Here is a 17,575-nt window from a genome sequence, read left to right as displayed (position 1 = left end):
AAGTAAGAACAAATTCTTATTTTATTTATTGTGAAAAGTATGCATAATGTTGTGTTTTTGGGGGGGGGGGGGACCCTGCATATATCAGTATCGGTATATCGGATATCGGTAAAAAAGCCAATATCGAACATCCCTAGAAATAAGTTATAGTTATTGTGTTATCCTGTTGTGTTATCCACTACACTGTGAACTCAATGTGCAATACATTTAGTCATTTAGTCATTTAGCTGACGCTTTTATCCAAAGCAACTTACAAGTTCTATACACCAAGTCAGCAGGAAGGGTACAACTCTGGCAGCTAAGTGTAAATAATATTGTTTGTCAAACAATGTCGAAACTTTAGTGCTACAGACTTGATTGCATATTAGCATAGTAGGTAATATATAGGCAAGGTAGATTCCTTAGTAGCAGAGAGCATAATAGTAAAAGACAGTACAAAGACAGCAATACTGTTACTCTGTCACTCGTGCCTTGTTTTTCTACTTTATTTATCTTTTTTAAGATTCTTAATTTTTTGCATTCAAGATTTTAGTTTTTATTATTATTAATATAATCATTTTGTATTATAGTTTAAGTCTATGTTTTGTGATCCTTTGTGAAGGGAGGACAAGCAAGATTTTCATTGTATGGTGTAACTCAAGTTCAAGTTATTTATTTGTCAAATGCACACCAATACAGGGGTGTAACTGAGGGGTTACAAAACCCTGACTATTAAAGATTGTGATAGATTAAACCACTGCTAGTTATGTACTTTAATTACTGGCCAGACAGTACATCGAATATAGATGGTGAACACTCACAAGCAAGGGTGTAGCTCCAGATTGTGGGCCCCATGAACGAATGTATTTGTAGGCCCCCAGTGAATGCGAGTGCGCGTTAGCGCGCGAGCGGATTTTTTTTGGGCCATTTTTTTATTGATTAAAACGCATAATATGGTTTTTACCTATACATTCGGATCAGCAGTTCAGCACCTGCACTGTTGGTGGGTGAGCCTAGTAAAGGATGTCGCATTGCGTTCATCTTCAATGCAATGCAATAGTCTACCAAAGCCCCCCCTCTCTCTCTATATATCTCACACACACACACACACACACACACACACACACACACACACACACACACACACACACACACACACTTAACAAACATAGTATCAATGAGAGCATCAATAATACACCTGAGTGATGTCTAGTAAAAAAAAAAAAAAAAAAAAATAAAAAAATTTGGGCCCCCTTCCAGTGCTGGGCCCTTGGAATCATCCTAAACTACCCCCCCCCCCCCCCAGCTACGCCCCTGCTCACAAGAACACGGCATTGACAAAGAAATAGTATTTGATGCAACATTAGGTTACAGAATGAGAATTAGGGTCGCGCTTTTATGGCGAAGAATATGAATAAAGTCAGTCAGCAGCATGAGTCACTGGGAATAGCAGGAATCCTACGATGGGTCTAAGTTGACGCCACCTGTCGTATAATAGCAACTATATAAGGCAACGCTGGTACTGCCTGGAGACAATGGGTTCCCTCCGGGGTGTAAGGCCTGGAGGGTAGAGGAATGTTCGGATACTCAGTCTGATTCAATGAAGAATAAAGAGACTCCACGTACAGGAGTCGGTCCTTGTAAATCCAACGATCAGCAGCAAAGCAATAGTTGTAATCCAAATGCTCGATAGCACTGATGACAGCTAGCCAGCCTCTGTCCATGAGGCCAGCCCGAGTTGTAATCCTCACGAGGTTGAATCCCAAACGATAGTGGAAATCAACGAGGCTCTTCTCCGGGTAACATGTTCCAAATCAATCCAATCCAACCAGTAATGGTTCTGCAATCGCCGACGCTGGTTCTCCTGTGCACATGTCCAACGGTTCTCCGACTAGGCCTCCTCGGGTGCGGGCGACGTATTTAGGCCACACACCCTGGCTAAGGTACACTAGCTAAAACACGACGAACCGCTGGGTAATGCTACACACGAACGAACTGTGGTTGCACGATATACAATAAATGAACGACTATTTACTTCACATTAGATTAGGTCGAACTTGACGTTACTGCATTAAACTCTGACACTTTACTATTCTATTCGCACATGTTCTCAACGCACGAGTGCTCAATTTACACGATGAACTACGTTGGCTGTATATATACTTAAGTGATTATCTAGTCCCAAACCGCAGTCCTTGTCTGGGATCAATACGCTGTCTCCGGGCATGTTCTGACATGCCTGAACTTGTCTTTGAACCTGACGTTGGGGGCTTGCAAGGTGGCGCCTAGGGCGCTGTCCAATAAGGAGAGCGAATATTACTCTGGTTTGAACGCAGGTAAAGGGATATTCCGTGTATATATAAATAATATACAAAGTATATCAAACAATAAAGGTAGATTCTCAGTTTTAATCTGGCCCTTCACAACAAGGGGCATTGCGTAATGACATTTTTGTGTTTCGAGCTCAGACTCAACAGTGCACGATTAAGAAACAACAATGAATACAATAATGGTAACAATAAGTAGTAGTAGTAAGATAAATATAAAATGAGATTAAATAAAATAGTCAATTATATTGTGTGTGTGTGTGTGTGTGTGTGTGTGTGTGTGTGTGTGTGTGTGTGTGTGTGTGTGTGTGTGTGTGTGTGTGTGTGTGTGTGTGTGTGTGTGTGTGTGTGTGTGTGTGTGTGTGTGTGTGTGTGTGTGTGTGTGTGTGTGTGTGTGTGTGTGTGTGTGTTCAACTTGCAAAATGACAAATTAATGAATATCTTGAATCTATCCATTTCCAACTAATGGCCCATGTATCTGTCGCAATGTAGTATGACCTTTTTATTATGTAAATCAAATCAAATCCATCTGGATCTGGGAAGCCACAGGCTATATCGTCTTTTAGATTTAGACCATTTAGCCTCTGGGGGCAACAGCCAATGTTGCGGGGCTTCCAGTGTAGCTGATGGCTTCTGGTTCCTACGCTCACTTCCAACATCTGTGAACAAGGCTTCCTCTTCTGTTGGCCCATCACAGCTTACAGTCCGGGATAATCGCCAACTCCTGTCATTTTTCAAAGAGTAATTTTGTAATCCCACTTTGAAAGCAATTTGTTTATTTTATTACACGAGTAGAGCCTATTCTTATGTCTGCACGTTCTACGTTGCACTACTTTTATTGACTTTTATACCTATTCTTATGTCTGCACGTTCTACGTTGCACTACTTTTATTGTCTTTTATACCTATTCTTATGTCTGCACGTTCTACGTTGCACTACTTTTATTGTCTTTTATACCTATTCTTATGTTTGCACTTTATGCATTGCTTTTATTCTGTCAGATGTATGCTAATTTTATGCCTATGTTCATTTTGTACTATTTGCTGTGGGGCAATTTGTGCTGCGGTGTGAAAGGTGCTATATAGGTAGTTATTATTACTTATTATTATTATATTGTAAAAAATATTATGCATTGAAATGTCGAAGTCTCGACGACATTGAACATGAGGGTGACCTCAATTCTCCTTTTTGAGAATAAATACATTTATAATAAATGTATAAATATAATAAAAAAAATATAAAGGATTGAATTGAATTATCCACACAATATGCAGTTGTTGATACTTTCTGTAGGTGTTTTCAGATCCTCACCACGTTTCTGCCTGTTTATCTGAGTGCGACCAAAACATGTTCCTGTAGAAATCGCCGCCTACATTTCAAGTGCCATTCCACGCTCAAACGTGATTGGTCAATAGTTCTCATACTACAAACAGAAACCAGAACATTTCCGATACCAAAATCCTGTCCCTTGCCTACAGACTCTGCATTCATATGCAAATATCTGTTTCTAGATCCATTTTCCATTTTCATTTCATGTTGAGTCTTAAAAATCTGAATTTCTTTAAAAATGTGCCAATGGGGTGAGATAATTTCAGTTGAATTCCAATACAAATTATCTTATTTCAAGACTTCTCTCAAAACTAGCAATTTCAAGATCTTTTCAGTTGTTTTAATTGGACTTTTGAAACCCATTCAGTTGAATATAAATTAAATCTCTCTCACCTCACTTGGCCCACTTTTTTTCCACTTGTTTTCTGAAAATAGGATACCATACCAGTACAGTGATAAACCAACCTTAAATGTATCTCCTGGCCACACTAACAAAATAAATGTGGCCTCTTACGATGCACGCCTGGTACCAGGCACTACGGACAGCAGTGAGTTTGCTGACATAAACAAGGAAGAGCACAGAGAGAAAGAGAGAGAGCGAGAGAGAGACATGTTTTCTAAGAAGTGACCTCTCTGATATTGCGACCAGGTGAAAATTCTGGGTGGGTTTCTTCTATATAATTCTATGGTTTATCACCATAATGTAAAAAAAAAGAAAGGCTAAAGGCTTTTTTAAAGGTAAACAAAGCAACAACAAAAAAGTTAAACCTCAAAAAGCAAGCTATGATTAGTGAACAGACTAAACTGGACTAATTTAGACCGGCATGGTACTACACCATAGCAGAGACCATACGCTTAAAATACTTGTTAAAATGGGGACTTTTATTTTTTGCAGTGTACTGAAGGGTCCCTGAAGATGAAAGGCCCCTACAGGCTGTGTGTGTGTGTGTGTGTGTGTGTGTGTGTGTGTGTGTGTGTGTGTGTGTGTGTGTGTGTGTGTGTGTGTGTGTGTGTGTGTGTGTGTGTGTGTGTGTGTGTGTGTGTGTGTGTGTGTGTGTGTGTGTGTGTGTGTGTGTGTGTGTGTGTGTGTGTGTGTGTGTGTGTGTGTGTGTGTGTGTGTGTGTGTGTGTGTGTGTGTGTGTGTGTGTGTGTGCGCGCGCGCGCAGGGTTGGTTACAGAGCTGGTACGCCTGACCTTTGACTCTCCATGTTAGGCTGATTTTCTTCCCGAAACTCATTTCTTCCCTGAGATTAGCCTTGTTAGGGATGTCACCGCGACTGCCTTGAGAATCACTGTAATGGCTTCCAGAGCGATAGTCGTCATCATCAAGGAGGCCATACTGGGTGATTCAGTGACATCAGCCTGAGGGTCAAGGTGCTCCCGAGGCCATATTGGATCCTGGGGAAACGGCAGTATTCAGGAGATACTCATATCTCTATTATTGTCGGCCGTGATTGATGTTGGCTATTACGATGGCAGCGATAGTACTCACATTTTACCCGGCACGAGAAGAATCAGATTACATAACCTTTCCCTCCAGCGGCGGTGGGTAACGCTCCCCCCGGTGTTCCTCTGAGAGACGTCTTTACAGAGTTGTTACTTGTCTTGTGAAATGTTTACAGCGTTGTTTGCGGTTGCCTGTGTTTTTGCGAGACGGGAGTGTGGAGACGCTGTACGTCGTGGACACGGCACAGCCGGAGAGCCGCAGGGCCGCATCCAAACCCCCACACATCTACAAATCTGCCCAGATCAATTCCTTGTGTGTGTGTGTGTGTGTGTGTGTGTGTGTGTGTGTGTGTGTGTGTGTGTGTGTGTGTGTGTGTGTGTGTGTGTGTGTGTGTGTGTGTGTGTGTGTGTGTGTGTGTGTGTGTGTGTGTGTGTGTGTGTGTGTGTGTGTGTGTGTGTGTGTGTGTGTGTGTGTGTGTGTGTGTGTGTGTGTGTGTGTGTGTGTGTGTGTGTGTGTGTGTGTGTGTGTGTGTGTGTGTGTGTGTGTGTGTGTGTGTGTGTGTGTGTGTGTGTGTGTGTGTGTGTGCGTGCGTGCGTGCGTGCGTGTGTGGTAGTAACATTATCTAAAATAAAAAAAAAAATTTTTTATCTAACCCTAACTAACCGTACTGTCATGCACTTGTCCTAATAAACTAACCTACACTGTAGCACTCAACACTTTGATGAACATTGTTACTCAGCTGATAGAGTCGTGCCCTTCCTTCCTGATGACTTGTCGTACAGAACTTGTAAGTCGCTTTGGATAAAAGCGTCAGCTAAATGACTAAATGTAGTAACGGGTGCTGGAGTGCCTCAGGCTGTTTTTCCGTTTCAAACGACTTCTTGACCTTTCCTGGTTTTGCATACTCGTCAGCTCTTTTGAGCACCAGTCTTTTGGTACTACGCTGACGCATAGATGATATTCTGCACGACATACTGTAGATATAATCCTGTGTTTCATAGAACACATTTTGGTCTGTCTTTGGAACTCAATTTATGTAGTATAGTTTACAAAAAATATATACTAACCCTCTTACTGTGTTTTTACTATTATGTACCCTAATACTATGCTACTATTCTTATGCTTGACTTACTTATACTTGACCAATGCCACTGACCTTTAGCTGCCAGAGTTGTATCCCTCCTGCTGACATGTTGTTCGCTTTGGATATAAGCGTCAGCTAAATTACTAAATTGTAAATTGTAGTTTCACCATTCATATTCTGTATAGTAGTACAGGGATATTACACCTATGACCTAATAGCCAATAAATTATGTTCATAGCTATGAAGGAAGAATAGTACACACTCATACATCACCTTACACATCGCTCATCATGAAGACTCATACCTCACCTTACACAGGTCATCAGGAAGTTTTACCCGCTGCACATTTTTCTAGGTCAAAATCTACATGGGGTTTCTCTCTATATCTCTCTGTCTCTCTCTCTTTCCTTCTCTATCTCTCTATCTCTCTCTTTCTATTTCCTTCTATCATCTGTCTCTTTCCTTCTATCTCTCTCTTTCCTTCTATATCGCTGTCTCTATATCTCCCTCTCTCTCTGTCTCTCTTTCTCGTTCCTTCTCTTTCTCTTTCCTTCTCCTCTCTTTCTCTTTCCTTCTCTCTTTCTCTTTCCTTCTATCTCTCTTTCTCTTTCCTTCTCTCTCTCTCTTTATCTTTCCTTCTCTCTCTCTTTCTCTTTCCTTCTCTCTCTCTGGGCTCCAGCCTGCCAGATGTCTCAATCAGCGTAATGTGAGGGGGGAGACGGAGATTTATTTACTGAAAGTCCACACCCTGCCACCCTGGGAACACTTTGCTTGATGTGTCCAGGAAATGTCCAATCAGAGGGCATTGGAATTGGGTGTTAATGTTTGGGGTTTTTTTACGCTCCGATTCCAATCCCAAAAACCGTACTGTATACAGAACATTTGAAACCCTTTCTGTTAAACGAGGGGCGTGGTGAGACGAATATCACAAGGAACAAGTGAGTTAAACAAGTGTTGGAGGAATGGGCGTCTTGAGGGACAGTACAGCATGTAGTCCTGCTGGCTCTCTGTGCTTCAAGTACATTGTCAGGGAAGAGTTAAAGAGAGTTAAAGAGTTAAAGTCCCCATGAAACGGCTAGCAGAATGCTATTTGATTCCACATATTTATGCGTTTCCTGTAACCACTCGTCATGGATATTGACTGGCGTTTACACTAACTAAATGGTGCTGAATGTGCATTACGGTCAACCCATTAGCTAGCAAGCTAATGTTAGCAATGTACGGCGTTACGCAACAGTAGTAACGTTAGCTAGCAAGCTAACATTGGAAATTATTTTCTATTTAACCCTCTACTGCATAGTGTGTCTTTGAAGACACAAACCACGTTTGGAGACCCTACACTGACCCTTTAAGAGAAATCATATGTATTTTTTCAAATAATGGTACCAGACAATCTGACCAATGAAATGATGAGTCAAAGAGAGTGTGTCATTTCTTTTGGGGGAGGGGTCCGTCTTTTCATGAAGCAGCACCACCTGGAGCAGCTCACCTCTAGTAGGTAAGATGAATATCACTATTAAACTTGTTTAAAATGGAGTAACTGCAGAAAAAAATATGTGCATGACTATGAACATGTAAATAAGCATATATTATAGTTTAGATACGTATTTTGCTTTTATATATAGAGTAAAACTGTTAATTTTGGTTTGTGTCTTCAAAGACACACCATGCAGTTAGCCCAATTTGGTTCCCAATTAGGCTGTGTGTGTGTGGACATGCTGTAGCAATAACATGCATTAGCAGCATGTGTGTGTTTGTTTGCATGAATGATCATTGAGTGTGTTGTTAGCAATATGTCATTTCTGCATACAAACACACACATGCTAAGCATTTTGATTGTGTTGCCTGGTGACGGAGGAGTTTTGCACATGATTTTAACTACCGGTAGCTGTGTTTATACGGTTTTATTCAGATTTCAGATTCAGAGTTTTATTTGCCACATGGAAGCAATACAATCATACAGTTTTCATACTAAATCATTGAAAATGCTTTTAGGTTTTATTAAATTGCTCTGACATGTGATGTTTTGAAGGTTGAGCATAATCAAATGAGATTTGCATTTTGAAATGAGGTTTTTGAGTGATGAGGAAATACAGAAAAAGGAGAATAAAGTCATGGGGAGAAGCACCTAACGGAGCAACATGGACAAGGAGCTACATTTCAAGACCAGTCTCGAGTGAAGGACACGTAGCTGAGAGGACAACGTTTCCAAACCAAGATATTCAAAACAACAGACGGAATACATTATTGGAATTACGAACGCGTGATGCACACATGCCGTCTGGCAGACGGTACCGTAGTCTCGGGTCCACATCCAAAAGAACACTGAACAGCTACTTCCACCGGACAAACAGACTACTGATGGACTCTGAATTATCACATGAGCACAGAAGCACCTTAAGTGACTTACACACCACACAAGCACACTTATTACACGCACACACTGTTGCTACTTATACACTGTAGAATCATTCATTTTTACCTTGTAAAAAAACATACCTTGTATTGTATAGTTTGTATAGATCGTTGTGTATTGTTGTTCACAAATCGACTACGGTTGAGGAGCCGGGAAAAACAAGCATATCACGTTTTTCTGAATGTATGTACATTTAAAAAAGCTGTGACAATAAAACAATCTGAATCTGATCAGTTTTGTACGTAAATGGTCATAGCGATCAATGAAAACAAAGATGGAGGCGAATGGTGTGATGGTGAACCAGGTGAAAGGAAACCAACGTTGAGCGAGTAGTCGTGCTCTTGTGATTGCTCGAAGATCGGCTTGGCTTATGGATATTGTAGTAGCCGTGGAAACGAGTAAACATTTGTTTTAATTCTTTCTGTAGTTAATTAATATAAATTAATGCGATAAAGTCCCAGCCCTAATTATGATATACAATTAGGTTTAAAACATTTTACCTTCATTAGTTGTTGCAACACTAAAATAATGAAATAATCTGTATCCCTCCGTCAAAGATTCTGAACCTGCACAAAGTGTTTTTGATGTTCACTGGATGGCTACAATGGGGTCAAATCACAGTGGAACCTTACTCCCCGGGTCTATAGACTCTTAACACAGGAGCACTAAACCTGACAGTCCCTTCTCCACTCCGCTTGCTAAGACTGTCCAGAATTAGCTGTAAGTACCATTGGGTTAATACCCTCCTTTACCCCTGGTGATATGTGGACTGCAGGGTGAGTGCTACAGAATGACCGGTCCTTCAGGGCCCAACAATAAGGATTGCCTGCTGGCTCTGGCCCAGTAATAACTAGTCAGTCACTGGCCCCATGACACCAGCACTTGCAGGGATATAAGGTCCATATATTTTATTCACATTTGCCCCTAAAAAAGTATTAGTGTGCAAATTAGAAATTCAATTATTACGCGATCCATCAGTTTAACCTTTCCCCTTGTGTATTTGGGCCCACGTTCCTGACTTCCGACCGTTACCTGTATGCTCTGAAAATAATCCAGTGCACTGACCTACGGGCCTGGATGTGATAGCCAGGCTTACACGATACTAGGTCACGCAATGGAGACGCTGAAATCTAAATGAGTAGTAAGAAACAGTCACATGAATAGATGATTAATTACCGTAGAACAAAATGACTACTTTTCATCGGGGACATTGGAAATACAGCTTTGGGACCATTTTATTTGTGACAAACTGGCTCAACTGGACCAGTGGAGAAAACGGGGACCCCGTGCATTTTCAACGTTATGGGTTTGAATCTCGTTATCTACCATCTTGTGTGTTGCTTTCCCAAGTGTATCATCTAATTATGTCGAAAAAAGTAATAGTGAAAATGATAATAATGTTTAAAAGAGAGGCTCGAGGTCTATTATGAAGACTCAGCCATGCTGTGTTTTTACCAATGTCACATTATCTTACCGACACGCAACTCTGAGTTGGGGCGTCTTGGCGGCACAGTGGGCTGCGGAGTTCATAACCTCGTGCTCTCAACATCACAGGTTAGAGTCCAGCTTATGACCTTCGTCATGTGTGGTCCCCCCCCCCCCCCCCCCCCCCCTGTGTCACTGTCAACTACGGTATACTATCTTATGAAGCAGTAATGCCTTTAAAAAAAAGGAATGTACTGACACTGGTATTGGATATCAGGCTGATACCCAGGCTTAAATAGGATATTGGTATCTGAGAATGTTCTAAATAGTAAAGAATCCGACACCAAAATCCATGTATAAGAAATAATTTGAAACCATTTGATTGATTTTCTCCTCTTGTTTTGGCACACAGAAGCGCACAATATATTTTTAATGGTGAAGAACAGATTATATCTCCAATCATTCTACGCCCAACAACCCCAAAACTAAGTAACGCTAATGGAATCGGACCGGCGCTCCGGTTCGTTCTATGTTTAAAGTTTAATAGGCCCACTTAGTTTATACGGGCAGTGAAAAAACAGCATTCCTAGAAAATACTCCTCAAACTTAAAGACTCCCGAGTTCTCATTATGAAGAAGAAACCCACATTAATACGGCGTTAACAACCTCCCCGACTCCTCTGTCGTCAAGTCAGAGTCTGAGACCTCGTCGAGAGCCCGCCCGGCGTGAGTGTGATTAGCCGCCCGGCGAGCATGCCGGTGACAGCGGTTAGACACCATCGTCTAAACCCCGGCGTCTGTTGTTTGTTTTCACGCTTCTCTTTGCTGCTATTTATTTCAACCCACGCACTTTTCTTTTCATCTGCATATCAGTAGGGGAATGGCAGACGTTCTCGGGGGGAAAAGAGTTCCTCTCCCAAGTCCCGACAATAAGCGGCGGCTGTAATGGCTTGCGTCGTGGTATCTGCGGTGAAATAAAGGAACTTTGGATGCGAGCCGATTTATCTGGCAACAATTAAGCAGCTCTGCGGGGCTCAGGATGGGGAAGGTAATATCAATTACAGTTGTCAATCTATCCCCCAAGATGACTATCCCCCGGATAACATTCCCAATCTATCACGCTAGGGAAAAAAACGTGCAACGCGCACTCTGTCCGGGAGTCTCTGTTTGTGTTTGATAGGATTAGATCATTAGCTCCATTCTCCCCTTCGGTGTGTTCAGGGGATGATTTCTGGCTGCCAGTTAGATGCAAAACAAACATCGCTGTAGTCTTTGGCTGGAATGCAAAGAGAGCCGTGATCCAGCTCTACCGAACCTGCCATGACATCAGGGGTACTACCTCGCTACCGCTAAGTGTTTCCTCTGGGAGCCCCCGGACCTTTTAAGGGGTCATTCCAGAAGCGGCAGGCTGGTCAGGCCTACGTGAGTAAAGGATGAATTCATATTGTGCATTGTCCAGTGCTTCTGGTGGTCCCATGTATAACTCGATGTGGGAGGTGTGGCACAACACACAGTAAGGATAAAAAGGTTCCATTCCCACAGGGGACACACCATACCCACTCTTACTAGTTACACTGCTGGCCAGTATGACTACTATTGAGTACTGTCTTTATAACTGTATCACTGTACATATTTATATTACAACCCTATACTAGTGTACATGCATATGATTAGCACTACACTCAGTAGTACTAATTTATATATTTTATACCCAGTTTAATCACCTGTACATTGTATATTACTGCATTGCACTTTACTGTTACATTTGCACTCTGGCTGGATGCCAAACTTATTTCCGTTGTACTGTACTTGTGCTGTATAATGGCAATACATTTTAATCTAATCTAATAATGAAAATGTATACTGTAAAGCTGTTTGGATTAAACCCTTTGGATTAAACCATCCACTGACAAGTCCATGATCTCCAACAAAGGGGTGATAGCATGTGGGTTAAGTGATCATTATATGATTTGCTGTACCCGCAAAAAGCTAAAACAAAAGGCCGGCTGTCACAAAACAGTCACATCTAGGGACCTCAAAACCTACTCTAGAGAGGTCTTTAACCAAGAACTGGAGAGCATGGACTGGTCAGATTAACTCAGTGGTACACAGGTTGAAGAAACATGGCTTGGATCCAAAACCAAATTAGCAACAATACTTAACAACATGGCACCCCTAAGAACCACCAGGGTTAAAAATCACGCTGAGCCATGGATGCACACTGAAATACTGACCGCTCTGAAAACCAGAGACAAAAAAATTCTCTGAACTTCATAAAAGTCAGACAAAGCTTTCCAAAAGCTCAAACAGTGAACTCCAAGCCCACGTGGTTGAACAAAAAATACAAAGAAACAGACTAAGAAATGGCGTAAACACTATGATCAAAACCGCAAAAAAAAAATTCATCAATGACAAAACTGAGGAAAACAAAAACAAACCATGTGAACTTTGGAAATTACTCAATAATCAACTAGGCTGCAGGAAAAAACTTAAAACCAGATTCTCAAACATAAAGACGGACAACACGCTCATCACAGACAAGCTGGATGTAGCCAATTACTTAAACACTTTCTTCACAAACATAGCCACACCACTGGTAAACAAACTACCCTCCCACTCAGGGCATTATGGGGTAGAACACATAGTAGCATACTACAAAAACCTAGGGGTCCGCAAAGACGACTTCAAACTGGAAATGGTAACAACAGACGAGGTACTCAAAAAACTGAGCTCACTCCAACCTAACAAGGCCACTGGCCATGACAACATCCCCTCCAAATTCCTCAGAGACTCAGCAGCCGCCATCACCCCAGTCATCACACACATAATAAACCTCTCCATAAAACAGGGACACGTCCCCAAGGACTTCAAAATAGCGAGAGTGACCCCTCTGCACAAAAAGGGCAGCAAATTAGACTCAGGCAACTACCGCCCTGTTTCTATTCTTACCTCCATCTCGAAAGTCATGGAAAAAATAGTCTAAGAACAGGTCGAAAAGTACCTAGCGGAAAAAAATCTAATCTACGAATTCCAATCTGGCTTCAGAACATCCCACTCCACTGACACATGCCTTCTCTATTTGAACGACCACATCAAACAAGAGGTGGACGCGGGCAAATACTGCGGCATGGTCATGCTGGACCTACAAAAGGCCTTCGACACTGTCAATCACTCCATTCTGATTGACAAGCTAAAAGCTATTGGTTTTGATAGTTTATCAGTGAGCTGGATGCAATCCTACCTTGAGGGGAGAGAACAGATGGTGGAGGTAAACGGTACTCTATCCCCCCCCCCCCCCTCACAGTGAGCTGTGGTGTTCCACAAGGAAGCATACTAGGACCGCTACTGTTCCTAATTTATGCAAATGACATGTCGTCAGCTTGTGACTGCAACTTGTTCTTGTTCGCGGACGACTCAGCCCTGCTGGTCTCTGACAAGAACAAGTTACAGGTTGAAAAAACCCTCAGCTCAGAACTCGGCAGAATCTGCACCTGGCTCGCTGATAACAAACTATCATTACACCTTGGTAAAACAGAGTCCATTCTCTTCGGATCAAATAACAAACTCAGCAAGACCGACGGCTTCTCAATTACAGTGGGTGACAATATTGTCACAAGGAAAGATGAAATTACATCCATCCTAGAGGCAAATCTTTCCAAAAATGGCAAAAAACCAACGAACTCGATTTTTGTACCGGATCTCCTCTCTGGTAAACAAGAATACCCTGAAGACTCTGGCAGGAGCACTCATTCAAAGGTACTACGACTATGCTTGCACCTCATGGTACCAAAGCACCTCAAAGGCGCTAAAAACAAGATTACAAACATCACAAAACAAACTGGTCAGACTACTACTTGACCTTACTCCTAGAACCCACCTCACCCCTGCCCACTTTGACAACCTAGGATGGCTTAGAGTAGACGACAGAGTACAGCAACTTGAAATGGGCCTGGTCTACAAGATACACTATACGACTAAGGTACCCATGTACATGTCAAAATACTTCCCAAAGGTCAGTGAATACCACAACACCAGAGGAAGCTCAACAAATCATGTTAAACCCAGATTCGGCTCAAACAAGGGACTAAACACGTTTCGCAATTATGCCACATCAATGGGGAACGCCCTACCCAAAGCTGTAAAGGAATGTGAATCCCTACCCACATTCAAAACCGCTCTAAAAGAGCTCCTACGGGAGGCTGCAATTCGAAACTGGCCACCGTAAATGTCCAAACCCCCTCCTAATAGACAGTCTCCTCCCCACCGTATGTATATATTCTCCCCCCACCGTATGTATATATTCTCTCCCCACCGTATGTATATTTCTCTCCCACCCACCCACCCCCTCCTAATGTACAGTATCCTCCCCATCATATGTATATACTCTCTGTCAGGATATATGGGTAACAGTACTGTATATTTGCATATCATATATGTCACAAATGTAACAGTACTATATACCCGTATGTCATGTATGTCCCTATGCCATAAATGGCATGATGTCATGTATGTTGTGTATGTCATAAATGTCACTATGAATTGAAAATGGGGGACCCTGATGTAAACAAGACAAACGTCTTTCTCTGGTCTACATCCCCTTAACAATTGTATGTATTGAGCCGTACTGTATTGTACCCGTTCTGCAATCTGTTAAATAAAGTTTTCATTCATTCATTCATTCATTCATTCATTCATTCATTCATTCATTCATTCATTCATTCATTCATTCATTCATTCATTCATTCATTCACCAAATGGCATAGACTAAATTATCTTCTAGTAAATGTAAAAATACCTTGATACCTCGTCCCCAAAATGAATGGGAGTGAATGAGGGGACTGCCACCTGGGCCTATGGTTTATGCTGCTTCTTCTATGCTATTTCTATTGCTTTTTGCTGTCCTATTTTATTGATGTCGCTGCTACAAGACACAAATATTTCACTCCTTTACGCCATAAAGTATGGATGATGTGACAAATAAAATCAGAATATGAGCCTGGGAGTAATGGTGGTGATGACATCCAGGACAGCAGTGGTCACTAGCTTACTTGTAGATGCACTTAGATGGAGGTAAGACTGCTGAAACTTGACAAGTTCCATTAAAGTGAAATATCCCTTTAAACGCAGAGCACTTAAGCAAACAGCACTCGACTGAAAGTACTTAGTTACTTTCCACCCCTGCAGATGTTATTCGCTGCTCACTGTTCGAGATGAATTTGGCCATTTCATCCATTCAACTTTTATTTAGTCTCGAAAATCATTGAGAGTTCAAGTCTCATTTGAGATGATAATGAAAGACAAAAAACTGAAAGTTAATCAATAAAACAGTTAAAAGCAACTGCAGACTGGGCTGAAATGGTTGGTCATTAAGGATTTAAACTGACAAATGGATACTTATAAGTATTGAGTTTGAATGTACATTGCAGGACATTCCACGTGCCAGGAGCGACAGAAGCTTAAAGCAGATTTCCAAAGTTAAGTGTAAACTCTGTGTTTGAAGTGTGAGCCAACCACTGGAGCGAGTATGATGAGGTCTAGAGGTCCAGAGGTCCAGTCCAATAATGAAGTGATATAAGGGGGAAGATCTGCAACAATGGCTTCAAATAGCTGCCAGTGAAAATCACGTCTCTCTGCCAGAGAGGACCACCCAACCTTATCGTACAGGATACATTGGTGAGTACCATAACTATCACCGGTGATAAATATGAGGGCTTAAATGAACACGCCAACATTTGGGGAAATTAGCTTACCGTCTTCTCCAGAGAGAGACGAGAAGATAGATATCAGTTTTCCCAGTAGAAAGCTATCTGCATGTTAGCCTAGCTTAGCACAATGAATGGAAGCGGACAGTTCCGGTTAGCCTTCGGGAGAAGTGTTAGTTGGACAATGCCTAGGCTAACCGGCGCTGTCCGCTTCCATTCATTGTGCTAAGCTAGGCTAACGTGCAGCCAGATAGCTTTCTACCGAACGCACACAGAAGAAACCGGTATCTATCTTCTTGTCTCTCTCTCTCTGGAGAAGATGATAAGCTAATTTCCCCAAATGTCTGCGTGTTCTTTTAAGAGCGGAAGCGGCAGCATGTCTATAAATCACACCTCCATAATCCAAGATGGATAGAAACGACCCTCTCTCATCTGGTTCCCGATAACGACGCGTGGTGAAATTGCAACTCAAGATGAGCGGCATCAGAGTGTTGAGGACCAGCCAGTGGAAGAGTTGTTTCACACGCATGACACGGAGCAGGTCGACGGCATGCAATGATTCAATTGACGTAGGAGGAATCGCAACACACAATACTGGGCTAGTAAAATACATTTAAAAAGATGAAATAATTCACTTTCAGCTCTTCCTCTTGCCATCTCAGGTTGCAGCCCGCCTCTCTGATTGTGTAATTCTCATAGCGTTAGCAGCTTTATCTGCCTCATTTTAATACTTCCTGGACCTGGTAGAAGTAGCTGAATCAGGTCGGCCTATTATTCTGTCCTAACGAACGGTCCTCAAACATGATATAGTAGAGGAGTTTCCGTCTGGGATTTAGTGGGTTTTACTGCATTCTGGTTCAAGATATAAAGCCTTCTGCCTGAGTCCACCTGAGAACAAACGGCGGGTTTGAAGATGCTGTTGAGAACATCTTCTGATCACACAACAGCTCATCAAGCAGATGCGCTGTTGTCTCTTCCACCATTTGCATGGCTGTATTTAATTGGCTATTTAATCCGGGGAGACGAGCGCACACAGAGCATTATATCACTGTACAATACAATAATATGGTTATTAAAACCCACACGCTCTCTGTTGCTTTGTGCATTAATGACAGCAGAACAGCTACTGTAACCATTACCGTAATAACCACAACCACCCCAGCTTCCATTCAAAGGATGTGGGACTGTGCATTGTTGCATTCCCTGCCTGTGTGTGTGTGTGTGTGTGTGTGTGTGTGTGTGCATGTGCGTGTGTGTGGCATGACGGAAGTGTCGCAAATGATCAGAGAAGATGGCTATGAGCGAGAGCTGGGACAATGGAAAAGATGCGGTCTTTGAGGTGCAAAACCAGCTTTATCTCCATCACAAAGTACAGGGCTATAGATACTAGTTTCAAAGAGAAACCTCCCTCTTATGATCAAAATGATTACAACCGTCTGCCGTTAATGCACGTGATTATTTATATTATAACGAGCGTGCTCTGTCCGACAGTGTGTCCGACAGTGTGTTTGCGTGGGGCTTTGTATCCAGACCAGGCCGGACCTGCGCGCATCTCGGTTGGCAGCTACATACAGTAGCTGCTCTGAACACATCTTGTTTTGTGACCGCGCCTTCAGCGTGTGCTGTGGTTTTAATTGGTGGTAGTACATAGTGGAGACAAAGGACACGTGTGAAGAAAGACCTCGCTGGTCATAGCAGCGGATTTCATCTCTTCATCTCTCTGTAGTCTCTTTGCCAGTGTCTGCGTGGAAGGTTAGTTATCATCGTCGTTACAATCGCAGAATCAATGGATCGCCCTTTAGAGGACTCATTACCACTGACCTACACCATGCAGGACAGATGGCGTTTCTCAACCTATCGTTCGGTA

Source organism: Notolepis coatsorum (assembly GCF_963971535.1).
Source record: "Notolepis coatsorum genome assembly, chromosome: 9".
Taxonomy (NCBI): domain Eukaryota; kingdom Metazoa; phylum Chordata; class Actinopteri; order Aulopiformes; family Paralepididae; genus Notolepis; species Notolepis coatsorum.
Note: the sequence above shows the minus strand (reverse complement) of the source record.